Source organism: Cebus imitator, unplaced genomic scaffold (genome assembly GCF_001604975.1).
Source record: "Cebus imitator isolate Cc_AM_T3 unplaced genomic scaffold, Cebus_imitator-1.0 Scaffold69, whole genome shotgun sequence".
NCBI classification, from domain to species: domain Eukaryota; kingdom Metazoa; phylum Chordata; class Mammalia; order Primates; family Cebidae; genus Cebus; species Cebus imitator.
Genome location: NW_016107384.1, coordinates 3,824,829 through 3,847,283, shown reverse-complemented (window position 1 = coordinate 3,847,283; position 22,455 = coordinate 3,824,829). Strand labels below are relative to the sequence as shown.

General features: G+C 37.7%; 1 protein-coding gene across 5 annotated transcripts in view; it reads left to right on the top strand.

The window, feature by feature from the left end:
• Positions 1-22,455, top strand: part of SLC25A21 (solute carrier family 25 member 21) — a 512,809-nt gene that overhangs the window by 174,385 nt on the left and 315,969 nt on the right. The window contains exon 2 of one of the 5 annotated variants that reach the window (XM_017530844.2): positions 10,758-10,918. The exons of the other annotated variants lie outside the window; for them this stretch is intronic. The gene's annotated coding sequence lies outside the window, so the exon portion shown is untranslated. The remainder of the gene's footprint in view (positions 1-10,757; positions 10,919-22,455) is intronic. 5 annotated transcript variants of the gene reach the window in all.

Below are 22,455 nucleotides of genomic sequence, written 5' to 3'. Positions count from 1 at the left end.
CTGGGAAACCAAAAAATTCTCGTGACTTGCATTATTGCAGTGGTCTGAAACCTCAATGCTACCTCAGAAAAAGAAAATAAAAAGTAAAGAAAAGAAGAAAGGAAGGCACTAGGAAAGATTAAGGAAATAAATGCAGGCCTACTCATTATTTATTTGTTTGTTTATTACTGGATGACTTATGACAATTTCAGAGTGGTAAGTAGGGGGAGGGATAAATATTTTACAAAAAATTACCAGTTATACTTTTGTATGAAAGTTGTACATTAACAAAATATTAGATGTAGTTTTTGGAAGACAATTTAGAAATCACTGTTTTGTTGTCTATTTTTGTTACTTATATATTGAGATTTTTGAAAACAAGTCTGCAAATGCTTAAGAAACTTTGATGGTTAAGATCCAGAAAGCTAAGGAGAAGCCTGATGAAGCATTTTCCCCCTTGGAGCATTCTGGTGTACTTCACAGAGCAGCTGTACTTTGCAGGCTGCTGCAACAGTCATAGCAAACCCAGTAAGAGGTCACCCACAGCCATGTGTATCCTCTTCTATTAATAAAGGAAATGTCGACTAAGACACTGGGGATTAGACACAATTAATTTTCTAAAATGCCATTGAGTTGATCTTTATCTGTGAAGCCAACATAGACATACGAATAGTTAAAACAAGTTCTGTGCCTCTCAGATTTCAGTGGGAGAAAGCCTTGCATTTTATTTCATACCCATAGAACAGCATTTCTCAATGGCAAGAAGTCTTTAAAAATTATATTTGTTGAAGCTATTATTTTCAAATGCTACTCCAATTATTAGGGTTCTTGGAATACATATTTTTAACTAAAAAACAATTTAGGTTTTGGTTAGGTAGACTGAGGTGCACATTCCACCACTCTCCCCCAAGGGAGCCTGATGCCATGCTCTCAGAATTCTAAGTTCACCGTGGTTGGACCAGGTTGGTGTGTTCCCAAAGTACACTGGCCTTCTTTGGAGACTATTTTTGATCAAATCAGTTTTGTCATTCTGACAGTGGAAATGACAAGTTAAACACAGCCCAGCACTGTGGAGTCTTTGTGGTGACCCTTCTAACTTCAAGAGCCATTGTTTTACACTGAGTGGTTTGTCCTAAGTGGTTTGTCTATTATGAAAATTGAGTCCTTTAAGCCAAATAGCTAATACTGAAGTTAGGGACATTTGGCTTATCACACACATTCAGACACTGTTCTGAAAACATTGTAATATGTATATTAAATGATGAGATCATGAAATAATGAGTCAGAATTTGCCTAAAATTTATCAAAACTCCATAAAATACTACACCTTCTGTTGATGCCTTGAAACTGAGGTTAAATTTTCTGTGATAATTGAGAGTTATTTGCTACTTTCTGCATTTATAGGTTATACTATTTATGGGCATGTTTTTACTCAGACATACAATTCAGCTTCCAATTTTATAATCATTTCATTTTAAGGGAGCTTGAGGCAAATTTGCAGTGTTAATTTTTCTTATAATGGGTTAATTTCAAGTTTGATGAAATATGTAAATAACACATATAAAAGAACACATTTGATGCATCAAGATAACATAGAAAGGAAATTTAATAGTAGCTGTGTTAAACCTTTATTCCTAAATTTTACAACAATTTTTATTATATAAAGTACCTGTCATGCTGCCTTCTAATTTCAGGGATGATATATAATAACATTTAGATTTATCATCTTTGATGTCACTTCTTATATGTGGTTGCAAAGTCCTGACGGGTATTAACTTGTCATTTTGCTGAAGCATGGATTTGAATTGCTTGTACTGGTTGGGAACAAATTACTTTAGTCAGAGCATAGCCCAGCTGACTATCTACAAGAACTTTTCAGGGCAACTTGGTTTTTCCAGTCTGGTCATCAATATATTGTAACTCTTGAGAAGAATAAAAACTTAGTTTGTCTGTGAAAAGCAGAGCAGAAAAGAAAGCTAAGAGCTAAGTGGTGAAGTAAAAGTTCAAAGGCCTATAAAAAGGGATGTCTCTAGAGAGAAATAAGAAATGATTTGTAAACCTGTGTTCAGCATATTCTATCCAATGTAAAATTTGCTTATCAAGTTAGAAAATTTTAGCAAAAATTGAAAAAAGGTCATTGACTTTTGGTATAACAATGTATTTATCATTTGGGGAATTAATGGGTTTCTTTTTTTTTTTTTTTTGAAACCGAGTTTTGCTCTTTTTGACTGGGCTAGAGTGCAATGGTGTGATCGCGGCTCACAGCAACCTCTGCCTCCCAGGTTCAAGCAATTCTGCCTCAGCCTCCCGAGTAGCTGGGATTACAGGCATGCACCACCACACCCAGCTAATTTTTGTATTTTTAGTAGAGATGGGTTTCTCCATGTTGGTCAGGCTGGTCTCAAACTCCTGACCTCAGGTGATCTGCCCACCTTGGCCTTCTAAAGTGCTGGGATTACAGGAGGGGTTTCTATATATTAAATGCTTGCAACAGTATTTGGCACATACATACTGTAAACCTATTAGCTGAGGTAATGATGGTGGTATTGATGGTGATGATGATGTGATTCTAGATGGAACCATTATTTGAGAGACCACCATGAACCTCCACAGGCAATTCCTTACACCAAATATCAAGGTACTGCTGTATTGCCCCCCAGTTAATAACAAATATGTAAAAGTAGAATGTTTGATATGATTTTATCAATTTATGCTTATCAGTGCTTACTTCTATAGAAGTTCTTCTCATGAATCGCAAAAGGCATAAATCTTTATTACTTTTATTGTCTCAATTAGAGTCCTTGGAAAAAATGAAAAAAGGTATACAACGATGAGTGTTTTAATATGTATGTATAACTTATAAGGATTTAGAATTTAGGTCAGGTGTGGTGCTCATGCCTGTAATCACAGCCCTTTGGGAGGCTCTCTTGAGGCCAAGAGTTTGAGACCAGCCTGAACAACAAAACAAGACTCCATCTCTACAAAAATGTAAAACATCAGGCCAGGCGCGGTGGCTCACACCTGTAAGCTCAGCACGTTGGGAGTACAAGGCAAGTGATCACTTGAGGTCAGGAGTTTGAGACAAGCGTGGCTGACATGGTGAAACCCCATCTCTACTAAAAAGACAAAAATTAGATGGGCAGGATGGTGTGCGCCTGTAGTCCCAGATACTCAGGAGGCTGAGGCAGGAGAGTCACTTGAACCTGGGAAATGGAGGTTGCAGTGAGCTAAGATCATGCCACTGCACTCCAGACTGGGTGACAGAAAAAAAAAAAGTCAGCCAGGCTTTGTGGTATGTACCTCTAGCCCCAGCTACTAGAGGCTGAGGCAGGAGGATTGCTTCAGCTTAGGAGTTCAAGGCTGCACTGAGCTCTGATTACACCACTAGACTCCAGCCTGGGTGAAAGATCAAGACCCTGTCTCTAAAAAATAAAAGTTAAGGAAGGAAAGAAAGAATTTAGGATTTATATGCATTCCAAAAATGTTAAATATACATTTAAATATTTAAAAGTATTTAAAGTTTGGAGGTCATTCTTTAGGTTCTGTCTGGAAGGCCTCTCCTTGCTCTCTCTCATAATTAGTAAACTCCTTTGACCCCTAAGCCTGAGTCCAAGTCACACTTCTCTCCAAAGCCTCCTGAGCTCCTTCAGGCTCATGTCCTGCTCCTCTTCTGCCTGCTGCCAGTATAGCACCAGACTGCTATATAGTGGCAGCTACACCTAGGAGTGTAATTGCTTGCATTACTCTCTTACTGTTAGACTGTAAGCCTCTTGAGGAAGAAAGTAGGTCCTTGATAAATATATGAGTGAACTTCAAATCATTTCACCTATGGTAATAGGAGGTAGGAGATTCCTAATATTTCAAGCAATGCAGATGTCAGACAGTGGTCATTTCAGAAAGAATATTAGTTTCTTCACACACATACAAGGATTTTAAGTCATGGTCTGAAGCACACAAGTGCAGTGTAGGAAAGTTGGTTTTGTGAAATGTTGGCAGTAGGTCCAAGGTCACAGGTAATAAATAGCACAGTATAATTTGAGGCAGATGTTCTGACTCTAAATTTTCTTCCTACCATTCTATTCACACACTTGCATATGCTACCTATACTAGACAATTATTTGAGCTCCAGAGGCACTTTTCACACTTATGTCAAAATTTCTTAAGTATTTAAAGTTTGCAAAGCGATGTTTCCTGAGCCCTGTCTCTCCCCACTCTCTGTAATGAGAATTTATAGTTGAGTATGCCTGTCCTGTCCTGTGTGCTGAACATTAACACTTGAACTAGTTGGACCACTAGATGATGTCAAGATGTTGCTCCTACTGTAGCATCCGCTGAGCACTCTATGGCTAGGCTTTTGCTTTCATTGGAAAAAATGATTTGCTCAGAGGGCAACAAATAAGTCCTAATTTTCTTTTCATTTAAACACCACACACTAATTCAGAGATGTCACCCATGAGATAAGACAACATTTGGGGACATAGGAAACTAGCTTCTTTTCTTTCTTCTCTTCCCTTGGTCTTTCTGAATTCAGATTTTTCTAACAAAACCAAGTTCTTTTTCTTTTTGAGATGAAGTCTCGCTCTGTCACCCATATCTGGAGTGCAATGGTGTAATCTCAGCTCATTGCAACCTCTGCTTCCCAGGTTCAAGTGATTCTCCTGCCTCAGCCTCTCAAGTAGCTGAGATTACAGGTGTGTGCCACCACACACAGCTAAGTTTTGTATTTTTAGTAGAGATATGGTTTTGCCTGTTGGCGAGGCTGGTCTCAAACCCCTGACCTCAGGTGATCTGCCTGCCACGGCCTCCCAAAGTTCTGGGATTAGAGACATGAGCCCCCACACCTGGCTCCAAGCTATCTAAGTTCTTTATTTCTTTGTATTTCTTAGTTCCAAAGAAAAACATGAAGTCTATCAATAGGGAAATGAATAGAATCTAGGCAGCTGATGATGTGAGATTAAAAATAAAGAGAGAGATTGGAGGGGTGGGGAAAAGGGAAAATAAGTAACAGAGGGCTTTATGTTTGCTCTAGAGTGCTCTCACCTTTACCTGGGACCCAGGATTCTTCTCAAATAATTTTTCTCCATGTGCTTTCTTCTATAAGGCATGTTACTATCCTGGACTAAGATTAGTTTCCCATTTCAAATTATTGTTTGCTGGGATTTATTTGATCGTGCAAAACAGAAGTTGGATTCGAAGCAGTAAGATACGTCTGTAGTCTTTTGATACAAAATTATTTTTTGTTGCACGTCATCCTTTATTTAACTTCACTATAAAATCATTGAGACATAAAACTTCAGAGAAAAAACACTATTAATAAGGAACAAAAAATTAGCATTTAATCAAAGCGTCTCCCCCTTCTTGACTAACATTATCTCCAAATTGGTCATGAGTGCTGTACCTCTTTGTAAGGCCATCTCTGCATTACACCAGGTGGTTAAAATTATGGGGTGCTGCTCTAACAGGCGGATTGAATAGTTGTGAGTCTTCATAATAGGTAGTTTAAAAATCAGTGCCTTTATTGATACTTGAGTATTTATTATAGAGGAGTTACCTTTGTATTGATATGGTACCAGTTGCTGCAGGACTGTTTGAGCTTTGGGGTTTCACATCCTCTATCGCGACAGCTGGAACTTCTCATTTGCCAGTTTCTGTAGGGACAGAGCCATGTCAAGACTGTATTTATTTAACCTGCAAATTTTTCATGCAAGTCTGGATAAAAATAGTTGAGGCAAATGTCCACAATTCTGTTCTGTAATTCATCAGAATGAACCCTTGTTATGGAGTAAAGAATACATGCAGTGACATTTAGAATAATAAGAAGCCTGGAAAATCAGTTGGGTTGTCTCTTTCAATATCAGCTTTAGGCAGTCTGAAAATCTATACAATCCTTTTGCGCCTGGCACAGTGGCTCACGCCTGTAATCCCAGCACTTTGGGAGGCTGAGGCTTGTGGATCACTTAAGTCCAGGAGTTCGAGACTAGCCTAGCCAACATGGTTAAACCCTGTCTCTACTAAAAATACAAAAATTAGCCGGCTGTAGTAGCAGCTGCCTGTAATTCCAGCTACTCAGGAGGCTGACACAGGAGAATCACTTGAACCCAAGAGGTGGAGGTTGCATTGTGCCAAGATCATGCCACTGCACTCCAGCCTGAGCTGCAGAGCGAAAATCTGTCTCAAAAAAAAAAAAAGAAAGAAAGAAAGAAAGAAAATTCATACAATCATTTTGGATTGGTAGTTTACTTGAGGGTGGAAGTGCAAAATGATGTGCAAAGTTTAAGTGGCAATTGTATAGACAAATTTTTTACAATCAGCAGAAGTAAATGCAGAATCCTTGAAATGGGAGAGGTTTTAAATGGGATTTAGTCTATTTTGAAATATGCCTATCATGCTTTCATTGAAAAAATGAATAAACTATTGATAATTTCTTCCCATGAAGTGTGCCAATAAAATAAAGATCAATCACCAAACTTTTCTTTCTTACTAAGAGAAATAGATTTCTTGGTCAAGTGGCCTAAAAGTTCCAAGTGGCCTCAAAGTTCTTATTTTTATTTTTTTTTTTTTGAGAGGGAGTCTCACTCTGTCGCCCAGAATAGAGTACAGTGGTACGATCTCGACTCACTGCAACCTCCAACTCCCTGGTTCAAATGATTCTCCTGCCTCAGCCTCCTGAGTTGCTAAGATTACAGGCACCCACCACCATGCACAGCTAATTTTTGTATTAGTAGAGATGAAGTTTCATCATGTTGGCCAGGATGATCTCGATCTCCTGACCTTGTGATCCACCTGCCTCAGCCTCCCAAAGTGCTGGGATTTGAGGCGTGAGCCACTATGCCCAGCCAAAGTTCTTAATTTTTAATGCCAATATAAGTTCCAGGCTATCAGACCTAAATTTTACCCAAGGCTTTTGCATGACTAGTTTCTGAAAGTACAGCAGGTAGTCTGGCCGAACAAACGTAAGACCAATTCTTGGAATAACAATGTGTTATCTTGTCAGAGAGTTCCTCTATAACACATCATTTGTACTGTCAATTGGCAACTATCTTTATTTTTCAGTAAGTTTTCTGTGTTTCTATTATCTACTCTTCTATTCTCTTAATCATTCTCTAGTGTCTTCACATTGGTGAATTGATCAAATGTCTTGACATTAATTGACATTGTAGAAAAAAGTGTTAAAAATTGATTGGTTCCAGGATTATGCTTTTTTTGTTGTTGTTTTAGGAGATTGTAAAGATTCCACTTTGAATAGGGTGATTAGTAATTTAGCAAATATTACTGGAAGAAATGGCAAATTAAAAAGAACTTAGAGTTTCCCTTGACGAATAATACTATATTTAATACATTTCTGTGCTTCTAAATTTTCATCACTTATCAGATATGATGTCAATTTAATATAGCCTTTTTAAAAAGGGCAACTACCGTAAAATATATGCATTATTTGTAAGATAATTCCAATTTTAGAAACTTTGCAATGTTGGAAAAAATAGGAATTAAGGAAATTAAGGTGTTCTGGGGTTCTGGAGTAGCATTTCAGAAAACTGTTGATAGGTCAGGAAGTATGCAATTTTTAAGGCCCCCTCATTTTTTCCCCCAGCTAGTAGAGCAAAGAGTTAAATGGATATACTAGAGGCTCTCTTCTTATGAATCTTAGTTTTGTCCAATTTTGGCAAATCTTTTCACAGGGACTTTATTTTAGCAAGTTGTTTGATAAACATGTCAATATGTATGTGATATACACATACATATGTAATATTTTAAGATTAGGGTATATTTGAGGCAAAGAAAGGAAAATAGGGCTATTATACTTCAAAATAAAACAGTGAAACTAATATATAAAGTTTTTACTGAAAATTTACAAATATTATAAAAAATTAAGAAAAGGGTGCCAATGACCATTGTATTATTGATGAAACAACAATGGAAAAAGCCCATGTATTCATATTTAGATATATGTCTGCTTATTTGAATGTCACATTTTATTTTACATAATGATGTTTATTTTTTATTAAATATCTTTGGAATTGTTGGTGAGCTGGAGCCAAGAGTGTGATAAATTTATCATTACGTAGAAAAAATTTTTTATGTTATTTACCATGTATAAATTTAGTTCACCTTGTCACATCCAAACTTGTCCTTGGCTTTTGAAATTTGTAATACCTTCTTTATTGGGCAAAAATGCAAGTATGCATGATTCCTAAGTCCAAAAAGAGGTTATATGCAATAAAGTTTGTTTGATAACATGAAAAAAAGTTGTTTTTTAGAGAAGTGTATTGTTATTTACCCAAATGGATAATGGGCTCTATTTTTTATGAAGAGAAAAGAAATACGATTCTAGAGATACAATGGCCATATACTTTGTTTTACATTCCTAGGCAAGGTACATGCTTTGTTTTATGCTATAGTTCTTTTCATTTGGTATGTGATGCATTTTAATTCCCCATGCACTTAGTTCGTATGTATACTTTTGAAAAATCTTAACTTTTAATCACATCATGTCTGTGTGTATCTACACATGAAAGATGTAAAATATGTTGATTCACAAGGGCATGCAAATTGCAAAATGTACATAAAATAAATCTAATCCATAATTGCAATATTTCACAACTATAATAAATGATAACTATGTAAGGGAACTCAATTTTTAACAGATGCTGTGTCATGTTTTATAGTTTGTAACAAACCCCTTTTCTAAAAATGAAAAAAAAATTGTGTATCTTTGTACTATCTGATTATGCGCACTTAATTTCCCTTATTGATTCTGAGAGAATGAAAAAAATTATTTTTTAGAGAATTGTATTGTTATTTACCCAAATGGATAATTGGCCCTATTTTTTAAGAAGAGAGAATCCCTTCCGAGAGAACCAATAAGGGAAACCAAACAAGACGGCATATCGGTTACGGATGGGAACAAAGAACCAAAAACAGGAGCAGGTTAAGTTTGAAGAGCTGCCTGAGCTTCCTGCAGATGCATGTCCAAAAGTGATGGAATCCTGAGGGCTTGTTTCTGTGACTTTTGTTATCTCCAGCCTTCTTTTTATTGTGATGTGTGTGTGCACGTGTTTGCATGTGTGTGTGCACTCTTGTGCAGTTGCAGTACAGATATATGAAGGTTGGCCGTCCACTTAGCTGGAATAATTTGGAAGATAACTTTCTGGAAATCAGTGTCCTTAGGGATTTGATGATTCCGGGTGAGTCCAGGTCACCAGGAGCCTTGCCTCCCATTGGATGGCTGGTTGAAACCCAGAGCAGGGCTCTGAAGAGATAGATATGGACCATAATGAATTCCCTAGCTCTGCCACTCTTTATTTCTCCTTCTGGTAAGAGGACGAAAATAGGTGTTGAAAATTAGGAAGCTGTATGCAGCAATAGCTATGAGATTGGGCTTTAGAATCGGTAAACCTTGTTTGAGTTCCGGCTCTGCCCCCTGCTAGTTTCTCCACAGCGGGTGCTTCTGACTAAGCTGGACTCTACAGGATGGAAGGGAGGATGTGCCCTCCCAGAAACTCTGCATTTGCTCCCTGTTCCAGAGGAGCCCTCAGCAGGCTGATGGCTGCTCACACCTGTTGCAGGAGGTGGTCAGAGAACGGCTGGAGCAATTCTGGATTTTGTTTTGCTCAGAGGTGTTTACCTAATCATTAGCCACTTGGTGGCACAGAAAATGTTCAATCCATCTATCTTCCTGTCTAGTGGATTTTTCAGTTACCCCATGAATTACATCTTTTCACTGACTTAACACATAGCTTTGGCCCAGGTGTCCTCAAATACAGCACTAACATGAAATGCATGTGTTGACTCTGCAGCCATTTTTATTTCTGTCTGAGACAGGTTTTAGGTTAGTAGATAAAACATTCTTGACATCTTTAATAGCCTTCATAGGGTCTTTTATAAATAATAGACGTCAACTGATAGTTTTTTTCCCTAAGCACTGATGACATTTCAAAAAAGAATTTGGTGGGTGGCTGCAGATTGCTTTTGCAAAATAAAAACTATTTACTTGTTTTACCGTCAAATGGCTCTTTCATTATTAATACTTTGCCGTTTTGAAAATGTTGTCTTAATGCCACAAAGAACATGTTGCACCAATGAGCTAATCATAGTCAAAGAAAACATTGATTCTAAGAGTGGTTTGCAGCAGTACTCTGTCCTAGAATGTTACCTGCAGGGGAAAGATTATTAAAGTTCAAATAGGATGAGTTCTCATTCCCACCAAATTGGCTTTGGTGGGAGTGATATATGAAGCAAAGAAACCCATAGCTTGGGGGTTAGGCAGTGAAGGGGATCTGCAGTATTTTGGAGGGGAAAATTTTGTTAAAGAATAACATAGATTAAGAAAGTGCCTACCTTCAGTGTACAGTTTGATGAATATTTACCAATTGCACATGCCCATGTGACTGGTACCCAGAGAAAGAAACAGACATAACTGGCACTTCAGAGTCTCCCATGTGTAACTTTATTTCTTCACTATGCCCCCTAAGAAACCACTGTTCTAACATCAGAGATTAGTTTTGCTGTTTTTTAACCTTTTTTAGATGCATTGCTGAGCATGTACTATTTTATGTCTGGCTGTTTTGCTCAACATAATGTCTGTGAAATTCATCCATACTTTTGCATGCAGTTGTGATTCATTCAACTGAATAAATAATTTCTGTATAGTGTTGAATGAATATAATTTGTGTTGATGAGCATTTGGGTAGTTTCAGTTTTTAACTGTTACAAATAGTGCTGTTTTGAATGTAATAGTCCCCCCCTTTTATTCACAGTTTTGCTTTCCGTGGCTTTAGTTATCCATGGTCAACTGTGGTCTGAAAATATCAAGTGGAAAGTTCCAGAATTATAAACAATTCATAAGTCTTAAATGCTACATTACAAAGCCTGTAGCATTCACCTTACTTCGTCTCATCATGTAGGCATTTTATCATCTCACTTTGTCACAAGAAGAAGGGTGAGTACTGTACAAAAAGATATTTTGAGAGTGGGATTGCCTTCACATAACTTTTATTACAATATATTGTTATACATGTTCTATTTTATTATTGTTGTCAATTTCCTAGTGTGCCTAATTTATAAATTAAACTTGGTCATAGGTATGTATGTATAGGAAAAAATGTAGTATATATAGAGTTTGGTACTCTCTGTGGTTTCAGGCATCCACTGGGGGGTCTTAGAATATATTCTCTATGGATAAGGAGAGACTCCTGTATTCTTATAAATGTCTTTTGGTGAACACATGACCATTTCTGTTGGGTATACCCTAAGGAGAGGAATTGCTAATAACCTTAGAAATGTTCAGCTATAGTAGATAATGCCAGACAGTCTTAAATTATACCTATTACCTTTTAAAATGTAAATAACTGCTGAAGCTCTGTTGCTACACCATCATTTCTGAACTATGGAGTTGCTGAAAATAACGCACCAGAATATCATGGAGTAGCCCTTCTGGCTAACAAGTACAGATAGCTGTAGATCACAGGAAGATAATTCATTAACACTGTTATGTACAGTTTGTAATCATTATACCTAAATATTATTGCATATACTTTTCTGAAAATAGTTCTCCATTTTCTTCTTGTTTTTAATCATCTTTTTGTCCTCAGTACCTATTACTATGCTGTAGGTACTCCTATTAACCCCAGTTTACAGACGAGCTACAGAGCAATTGATTCACTTGCTCAAAGTTATATAGGTAGGAAGGAGGGAAGAATGTGTGTTACTTCTTTACATATAAGTCATATAAGAGCTTTAAAAGTCTGACCAGGGTATAATTCTGAAATCCTACATGCAGAGAAAGCTGGTACCGTTGGTAGAGTCCTCAACAATTCCACAGAAGCATTTGGATAGTCTACATTAAAATGTCTGAGATGAAAACTTTCTACCTTATATTATTTACCAGTACTAAATTTACACCAACTTCTGTGAACATAGGAGGGAGAAATGATGGAGAACAAAGGTCCTGGAGCTCGGCTCTCTGTGTTTAAATTCCCACCACTCCAGAAGGAATTATCTGCAGAAAACACACCATGGTCTGTACTTCCCTTCTGGTGCTTTTTGCTTAGTTTCATGTATTATAATGATTTCTATATTCCTCTGCCTAACTGTGAACTCATTGAGGAGAAGGTACCATGTCATATTTATTTTAATTCCTCCCAGTGCCTAGTGCTGTGCCTTGAGCATGATGAATATTGATAAGTTTTTACTTAATAAATAATGAAATACTTAATATTTTATGTCACTTACTATTTATGCCACATTTGCTTTCTAAATAACCAGAAACAACTTGCAGAGAAATAAAAAGTGTAAAATATAGTATTTACCTACTGGGACAACTGTGATAAATTTACAATATTTAGGCAATGACTGACAAAAACTTCTTGGAGGTTAATGCAAAGTGGAAATGATGTTCAGTAAAATCATTTTCCATTTTGTAAAATAATAAACAAATAGATATTTTCAAATTATTTGTTTGCATGTTTGCCTTACCTCTGGCCAAGCCAGCTCTTTGTGAGTGGGCAACGTGTCTTACCGAAATTTGTATCTCCAGTGCCAAAAATAGTGCTTAGCAAATATACCCATGAAGGAAGGAATGAACAAACAAATGAAAGAATGAAATAAAGGAAAGAAGGAAGAAAAAGAGAAAGGATGGATGAAAGAAAATGCATTTCTTGGAATTATTATTTAAAAAAATAAGGATATTAGAATGACTGAGGCGTACTCGCCATAGCAATAACAGCAGAATGTAGAGCACAGTAGTTCAGAACCACAGTTGACCTGCTTGGATCTAAATTCTGACCCCTTTACTTATTCAGTGTGTGCCCTTGAGCAAACTATTTAACTTCTCTGGGCATCAGTTTCTTCACTGATAAATTGAATCGCTAATACTAACTACTTCTGAAGGGTCACATGAAATAGTGCACTTAAAGGGCCTGGCATTAATCTTGGCTGCTCAGGAGGCTGAGGCAGGAGAATCACTTGAACCTGGGAGGCGGAAGTTGTGGTGAGCCGAGATTGCACCATTGCACTCCAGCCTGGGCAGCAAGAGTGAAACTCTGTCTCAAAAAGAAAAGGGGCACCTGGCATTTAATAAGCACTTGACAAGTGCTAATAATTTGCTCATTCAGCATATTCTTACCCAGTGTAATGTACCAGGCACTATTCTATGTGCTGAAGCTAGAGTAGTTAAGCTACTTAGTAAAACAAGGTTCCTAGTTTTATGGAGTTTGCTTTCTAGTAGGGGATAAGGACAGATAGTCAATAGGCATATAAAATCAGAAAGTGGCAAGTGGTATGAAAAAATATAGCAAGATAAAAGGATGGAGTGATTCATGGTGGCGGTGAGGGTGCTGTTCTAAATATGTTGATCAGAGAAGGTATATTAGTCCGTTTTCATACTGCTATGAAGAACTACCTGAGATTGGGTAATTTATGACAGAAGAGGTTTAATTTACTCACAGTTTCGCAGGCTTAACAGGAAGCATGACTGGAAGGCCTCAGGAAACTTACAATCATGGCTGACGGCAAAGGGGAAGCAAGCACCTTCTTCACATGGTAGCAGGAAGAGCGAGACCGTGAAGGAGGAAGTGCCACACACTTTTAAACCATATCTCATAAGAACTCCCTGTCACAAGAACAGCAAGGGGAAACCTGCCCTTTTGATCCAGTCACCTCCCACCAGGTCCCTCCCCTGACTTGTGGGAATTATACAATTCGATATGAGATTTGGGTGGGGACACACAGCCAAGCCATGTCAGAAGATCTCTCAGATTGAATGACATCTGATCAGAGACCAGAAGTCAGAGAAAATGGAGAGTCCAGGTGTAGAAGCAGTGAGTGTAAGGCCTTGCAGTGTGGGGGGCACTGGATGTATCAGAGGACAGCAAGGAGGCCACTGAGCCTGGAACACAATGAGTAGGAGGAGAGCTAAGGCTGAATTCTGAATTTGGTGGAAAGCCATTGGAGGGTTTTGAGCATGGTGGGTGATGGCATCTGCAAAAAATAATTCTGACTATTCTGTAAAGAGACAGTAGCAGGGTGTGAGAGAAAACAGGGAGAATATTTAAGCTATTGAAATAGGCCAGACAAAAGATGATGGTGGCTTAGACTGTGGTAGCAGAATTGGAGATGGGAAGAAGAGATCATAATTGTAATTCACATAGAGGTAGTCTTGATTCAGTTTGTTGATTGATTGGATGAGGATATGAGAGAGGGGTAAGGTAAACTTCAAAGGTTTTTGGCCCAAGGAACTTAGTCAATTGGAGTATTCATTGACAAAGGTGGAAAAAATGGGGAATTTATTACAGGTGGTAGGAGAGATCAAAGATACTGATTTGACTATGTTAGTTTTCTTTTATTCATTTATTCATTCACTATTGATGCATCTGCTATGTGTGCCAGGCACTGTTCTAGACTTTTGGAGTAGATCAGCCAGGGTCTGTTGGGGATGTCACAAATCTCTTCCCTTGAGAAGTTTTCATTCAAGTGGAAGAAGACGAACAATGGATAATAAATAATACATAAGCACTATAAATAATAGCTCACTCCCCTTGTGAACTCTCAAGCAATCTGCTTCTCTTTGGTCCCCACCTTTTCAGTTGTCTCATGTATTTTTGCTTTCCAACTTATTGCATTCTGCTCAGCTCTGAGGCAATAATTAGGCTCTTAAAAACAAAATTTTTGCTTTTTAAGAGCAGTTTTAGGTTCACAGCCAAATTCAGTAGAAGGTACAGAAATTTCTCATATACTCTGTTCCCATTCATGCATAGCCTTCCACAGTATCAACATCTCCACCGCCTAGTGGTACATTTGTTACAATTGATGAACCTACACTAACACATCATTATCACCTAAAGTCCTTAGTTAACATTCACTCTTGGTGTTGTACATTCTATGGGTCTGGAAAAAATGTACAGTGTCATGTATCCATCATTATAGTATCATACAGGATTTTCACTGCCCTAAAAGTGCTGTTTTCTGCCAGTTCATCCCTCCCCAACCTCCAGTCCCTGGCAACCACTGATCTTTTTACTGTCTCTATAATTTTGCCTTTTACATAATGTTATATAATTGGAATCATGTATTTATGTAATAACCTTTTCAGATTGGCTTTTTTCAGTGAGTAATGTGGACTTAAGGTTCTTCATATCTTTTCATAGCTTGACAGCTCATTTCTTTTTACACTATGAATAATATTCCATTGTCTGTATGTACCACAATTTATTTATCCATTCACCAACTGCTTCCCAGTTTTGGCAATTGTGAATAAAGCTTCTGTAAATATCCTGTATATGTTTTTGTATTTTCAACTCATTTGGGTAAATATCAATGAGAAATATTGCTGGATTATATGGTATGAGTATGTGTACTTTTGTAAGAAACCTCTAAACTGTCTTCTAAAGTGGCTGCACCATTTTGCATCACACAGTGAATGAGTGAGTGAGAATTCCTGTTGCTCTCCGTCTTGTCCAGTATTTGGCATTGTTGGGGTTCTGGATTTGGGCCATCCTAATAGGTATGTAGTTCTACCCATTGTTGTTTTAACTTGCCTTTCGTAAATTACATATTATGTGGGACATTTTTTCCTATACTTATTTGCCACACATATATCTTTGTTGGTGAGGTGTCTGTTACGGTCTTTGGCCTGTTTTTCAATTGGGTTTTTAGTTTTATTGTTGAGTTTTAAGTGTTCTTTGTATATTTTGGATAATAGCCCTTTATCAGATGTGAATAGGCTCTTCTTTGTCACACATTTCACATCAAATGTTATCTGTAGACCTTATTTACATCTGATTTCTCCATAATGAAATACACTTATCCAGGCTTAGTGTTGCCTAGATATTTATGGAGTGTGGTTATTTAGTTTAGTGGCATCAGCCTCTTCTGCTTAATGGCAAGCTGTTCCAAGTGGATTATTTATTCCAGATTCATCTTGTCATGATTCCTCATGATTCATGAGGTAGAAGAAGAATCGCATTTATATATCTCTGCCCATATTCAAAATCTGTCAAACTTTCTCAACTCAGTACACATTGGTGCAGTATTTTCCAGTGTATTTTACGTTACTCTAAGTTTGAGAGACAATCCATGAAATAAGTGTTCTCTGATCAAATAAGCGTAAGAAACACCACATTCTATATCCCCTACTTGGAAATGATCATTTTTAGGCTCTGAGAAATCTCACAGTAAGGAACCTGTTTAACTCTCTTTACCAGCATGTCCAAGACTTATTTTACCATAAAATAGAAGCTTAATAATAACACTCTACAGAACTATTGTTCCAGGGATTACACTTTGGGAAAATATTGGTTGGGCTGATATCATCTTGGCAGGAAATCTAGACAAATGAATTCTATTATTGAAGCTGGCTTTGTTTGTGTAACCTTGGGCAAAGAAGTTAACCTGTCAGTTCCCTAGATGTCTCATTTGTAAAATGATGATATCAGGCTCTCCTAAGGTTACTATAAGCTTCACTCAGTATCTCTAAATGTATGAAACATGGTGAAAACACTTTCTGAAAGTTTACATAATACTGTTTTTATTGTTTTGTTTTTTTGAGACACAGTCTTGTTTTGTCACCCAGGCTGGAGTGCAGTGGTGCAGTCTGCACCCTCTGCCTCCCAGGTTTAAGTGATTCTCCTGCCTCAGCCTCCTGAGTAGTTGGGATTACAGACACCTGCCACCACACCTGAATAATTTTTGTAGAGATAGGGTTTCACCATGTTGACCAGGCTTGTCTTGAACTCCTGACCTCAGGTGATCCACCAGCCTCAGCCTCCCAAAGTGCTGGGATTACAGGCTTGAGCCACCACACCTGACCTAAATAATATAGTTTTAAATTTAACTTTGACTGAAGAGACATAAAAACATTTACTTCCCATCTCATGTATATTTCTGAAATAATATTTGTTCTTAACTAACACAGTTATTTTATTGGGAAATTCAGCTGCCCTCACCAACAGCCTAATCTGTACTTGTTATCCTCAGCTAAACGTAAAGCATCTCCTCAGTCTCACCTGCCCTATTCTCTCTTCTCTTTACTCTTTTGGTCACCTGCTGAGAAAGTGTCTCTCCTTTAGAGTATAGTTCTGCGGGGGGCACAGACTGTATCATCAGTGCTTGGCATATAGCAGGAGTTCAATTAACATTGAGCTGAATCTCAGATTGTTCCATTTCTAAGAATTATGTCATCCTGTTTTCAATTTTTGTACCCACAATATTGGTGCGGGGACCCTCTTTCTTTTATCCTGAGTGTGTTTATCATCAGGGTTTCCTCAACATAATCCTTCACTGACTTTTCTTTGGTTCTTGTCCTGAAACTAAATTGTCCTGTGGTTCAGGGCACAGCTCACCCTCCCACCAAGATTTGGGCTTTCTCTTGCCTCTCCTTTCTTCCCTGTCAGGCTTCTCTTACCCTTAGTGAAGTCAAACACTAATCAGTAGAAGCAGGTAAAACCCCAAGACTCCCTCTTTCTTCTTCCTTTTGAATTAATTGCTCCTCACTTTGAACCTCTTCATTTTTTCCTCATCTCATTTAACTCTGTACATATTTGTCACCACATTCCTGTTGGAAGACACTCTGAGGAGATAGGGCCATGGCCGAGTCACTCCTCCTGTGAGAATGTACTGACTCCTCGGCTGCCTCACCTCTAAGACCACTCTCCCTCTCCATCCACTTTTTTTTCTTCATTTATTCCTCCATCTAATTGTTCCAGGTTCTTTGCTAGGTGTTCTATGAGACCATTTTCTCATACAAGCAGAAAACCTTAGGAGTGGAGATAAACATGCAAACAGTATAAAGGAGAACAAACAGAATGTAGAACAATGTGCTTACTCAACTTATATTTCTGCTCACAAGAACATATTAAAATCTCTATTTTATAGATGAGGAAATGAGGCACAAAAAGATTAAGTAACTTGCCCAAGCTGGAAAGTAGAGAATCTAGGCTTTGAAACCTGGTCTTCTGGCTCCAGAGACCTTTCTTTTAACCAGTGTATTATCATATGACTATATGCAATAGAAAGTAATTCTTATCTAATGCCAACCAGGTGAGGACCTAGTTGGTGCTGGCTGGCATAAGTTAGATACTATGATTAAATGAAGCACAGAGAACTAAGGCAATAAAGGTTTGCTGGACCAGGAGTTGGAAGTTAGCTGAATATTAATATAATGATTTCTGCTATTAATGAGGACATTAACCAAAGGAAGGCACAAGGTTGTGATGTACCCTGAGGGTAGAAAGAGTAGGAGCCAGCTCTGGTCATGATGAAAAGAGGATAGTTGGAGAGGTAGTATAGGAAGAGGCTTACAAACTTTTGGCACACAGGTTGGAAACCAGGTTCTGCCAGTTTTAGCTGACATTTGTCAAGTTACTTCTCTGAACTTCAGTTTCCTCATCTTAAAATGAGTGTAGTGGTAGTATTTACATCATAAAGTTATTGTGAAGATTAAATGAATGCCTGGCCTAAGGTAAGTGATGCCACTTCTTAGCTACAGTATTATGTTGTTGTTCAGTAGTAGCGAAGGAGTAAGGGAGTAGATTGCCCGGGTATAGAGACTTTTAAAAACGCTGCAGCTGGTTTTAATGTAAGTCTTGATACCTAGGGAATCCACATGCCATTTAAATCAGAATTTCTGGTTTGAGGCCCAAGCGATTTTCCTGCCTCAGCCTCTCAAGTAGCTGGGACTACAGGCGTGTGCTACCACGCTGGCTAATTTTTTGTGTTTTTAGTAGAGATGGGATTTCACCATGTTAGCCAGGATGGTCTCCATCTCCTGACCTCGTGATCCGCCCGTCTCGGCCTCCCACATTACAAGCGTGAGCCACTGTGCCCAGCCCCATCAGTGTTTTTACAAAGCTTCCTGGTAATTCCAATACGTAGCCACGGTTATACGTTTTATAAGCTTTAAACTGTGTGGCATATTTTTAACTTGAGTAATGATGATAAGTAAATAGTTTTTAACATTAGACTTTTCCATAGTAGGTGCACTTTGTGTTGAATAACTTTGATTTGTAAAATCTTAATAGATTGATGAAAAGCAGGTAATTTCATTTATCATCAGCAGCACATGACCTCTAGTCAAAGACTCAAAGGCACCAAAGAATAATTTGCACTTTTAGAATAAAAGAAGTTATGTTTCTTTGTCATGTTCTCTCTGCCAAAGCCTTTACTATCATAAAACCCAGAAAAGCATTGACATTATAGGTCTTGCAAAACAACCAACAGACCAACCAGATATTAAAATTGCACAAAATAGAAAATTTATAAATGAATAGTTTAGAATAAACATGTATGTAGAATCCACATTTGTAGTTAAGAAATTGTGGAATATTTACTTTTTCTAGTGTTACATTTCGATGATCCTAAGGTTTGCCAGCCAGTTATTGCTTTAAATTGGATAAAACGGCACCACTTCAACCCCACGCTTTGAGAGGTATAACAAGACATCATACAAATCCTCTCAAAAGAAGACTCAGGCCATACCTGAAAGGGGATCAATTCAGACAAACTTGAGGAGCCAGCTGACCCAGCATCAAGGAAAACGGAAAGAGAACTTCAGTCATTTGCTTATTTAACTATTTTAAAAGATGTAATTAGTTATATTGAATTATTGCAGTGGAGGAAGGCTAGAAATATGAGAACTAGTGCAAAGTAAGAAGGGGAAATAAAGGCAATGGTAACTCAACTTGAAATTCTCAAGAGCTAAATAACGTGGGAAATGAGTACTGCATTGGTGTAATGTCTTGTTTCCTTTTGTTTATTGCTTTGTGCTAAGCAGGAGGTTCGTGGGCCTGTGATGGAAGAGGTGTTGTTAGGTTCAAGGTACCTGCCTTTCACTAGATCCGGGTGCTGCTTAGGGTCAGCTAAGGGCAGATTGAGACAGATGGGCAATATCACTGGCCTCTGTGTTTGTTCTCAATCAATGATGGGTTCACCTAATAACTCTACACTCCCACTCTGCCTATGGTAAAGTGGATTTAGTCCCTCTTTTTAGAGTGCATAAAGCTGCTTCAAGAGAGAACAGCAGGGAGGTGTCCAACTGCAGACAGTATGTTAAGACTTGTTATTTTCTTCTTTTAAGTAAACATGTGGAAGCAAAAATGCATTTTTCAAGCCATTTTATTGAATACATGCAAAACTTTCAAATTCCTAAGGACCAGTGAAAAGGAAATGTCTGATTACTTTATTCTTTTCCTTCCCACAAGGAAATTGATTCCTCTCTTTTTCTGTACTTTAGTCCTCATCCTCCTCCCTAAAAGGAATAAACAAACAGAGAGAATCCTGAATCTTGGGACCAAATTCAAGATAAAATGCATTTTTCTTTTTCTAGACTTCTCTCTAAACTGTGAAGCAGGTAACAAGGAGTTTGGGGAAAGACATCTCTCTGATCCCTAATGGCTGGCCACTTAGGCTTAATTAACTAATCATCACTTAGAGTATACTTGAGATAAATCAGTTACTAGAAAGTGAAGTGTGATCTTTGTAGATAAATCATTATATAGGTGACTAATCTCTAGGGTTTCTAATATTGCATATAGCTCATTTGTCATTATGTGTTTATGAAAAAAAGTTCCTTTCTTTACCAACACAATGCAAAAACTCTCATCTTTTCCCAGTAAATGGAATGTTTTCCTTGCAGACTTATTTTGTTATTGTTGTTGCAGTTCTCATTGAATGTAGTCATTTTCTGGGTTTATGGAAAACTTAGGTGAAGGATTGTCAAGTGGCCACATTTAGGGGATTGATGAGGTGTTCCTTTCCCTCCTTATAAATTTACTCTGAAGTATACAAGTTTTCTGGGGGGTTCTTTCTCTATGCAGAGAGCTGTATTAGTCTCACACTAGTTAACATTTATGATGAAAATGATAAGACGTATTGTCTGGAAATGGAAATATCAATCCCTTGTACTCAATTTGTCCCTTGTGTTTTGGTACAACCTCAATCAAAATGGAGTTAATCAGGAGTGACCTCACAGGGTCACTAACTCTAAAATTAATTCTGGTTTTAATGATATATGTCTCTAATTTATACCTAAAAAGTGTGGACCACCTGTGTTGTTGACTGGTTGTGATCATCTTGAGACCCTAAGGGATTTGTATCAAGAGAAAACCCAGACGTGCAGGATACACGTGATGCTGTAAAAATTATTTTCTCAATTAAATCTAAGTAATTCACTTTTTATTTTTAAAGTCATAAAACTCGTGGCTTTGAAATGACTGAATATATGTTTGCGATTTGTTTTCACTAGCTTCTCTCCTTATTGCCCTTCTCCAATGACACCATTCATGTAGCATAACCACAAGTCTTAAAGCACATTTCATAGACAGAGCCACACGTGACCCTGGGTTGTAGCTTGCAGTGATATGATTTTATAGAAAATAGCAGTATTAATTAGATATGTTCTGGTGAACTGGAAGTAAATGTTTATGGTTAATGTCCAAAGCCAAACAGAAAAATGTAAAAGCAATAATAAATATGTTCGCTCTCATTCCAGTATACCAGCTTAGGCAAATTTTTGGCTGGAAAAGCATAAGTGAGTAATTAGATAATTGCTGCCTTGATTGAGCTTAATAGGAAACATTTCAATTAGGCTAAAACCACACAGAAAGGAAGTGGGTTTTTTACAAAGGGAAACATTCCTTGTCATGCAACTGTCAGCTTGTGCCCACACTAAGAGATGGGATTAAGTGGATCTGGGCAAAGGAAACAAAAAGAAATGATTGCAGTAATTAGACCTATACTTAAACATTGTGTCTTCTGATAGAATTTCTTGATGATTCTAGCATCGATAACACAGCCCCTATAAATATCTTGCCTGTAACAAATTACTGCCTTAAATCTATGGCAAAACAAGTTCCTAGAAAAAAAAAGTTATGATTTTCTCATACTACAAAAACTAACATTCTAGAATTGCAGTCCTCTTCTCCAAGCCACCTGCATGCTAACAAATAATCAGAAAAGCCATTTGGGGCTAGTTTGCATGGTTAATAGTTTCTCCTTAATATACCTAGAGTATATGTTTCCAGTTGCTGACTCAGGGCTTGAGCCAGATGTAAAAAGTCACCTTTCTCAGAATTAGTGTCCAAGAAACAGTGCTATTCTTTTTTAAAACTTTTTAATTTTATTATTTATTTTTTATAGAGATGAGGTCTTGCTCTGTCTCCCAGGCGGGAGTGCAGTGGCACAATCATAGCTCACCGCAGCTGTGACCCCCTGGGCTCAAACAGTCCTCCTGCCTCAGCCTCTGGAGTAGCTGAGACAGGCGCATATCACCACCAGTAGTACTACTCTTAATATCCTGAGGATGGGTAGTTGTATGACTTCTTCAATCTGTCCACATAGGAGTTTTATCCATTCAGAGAGTATATGGCTCCATCCACAGATAGATTCTCAGCGATGACCTAATTACTGATGCCATTTAATGGCCTGCAGCAAGTTGCAAAGTGCTTGGCCTGACGCCTCATACAGATAGGCACTAAATAAATCATT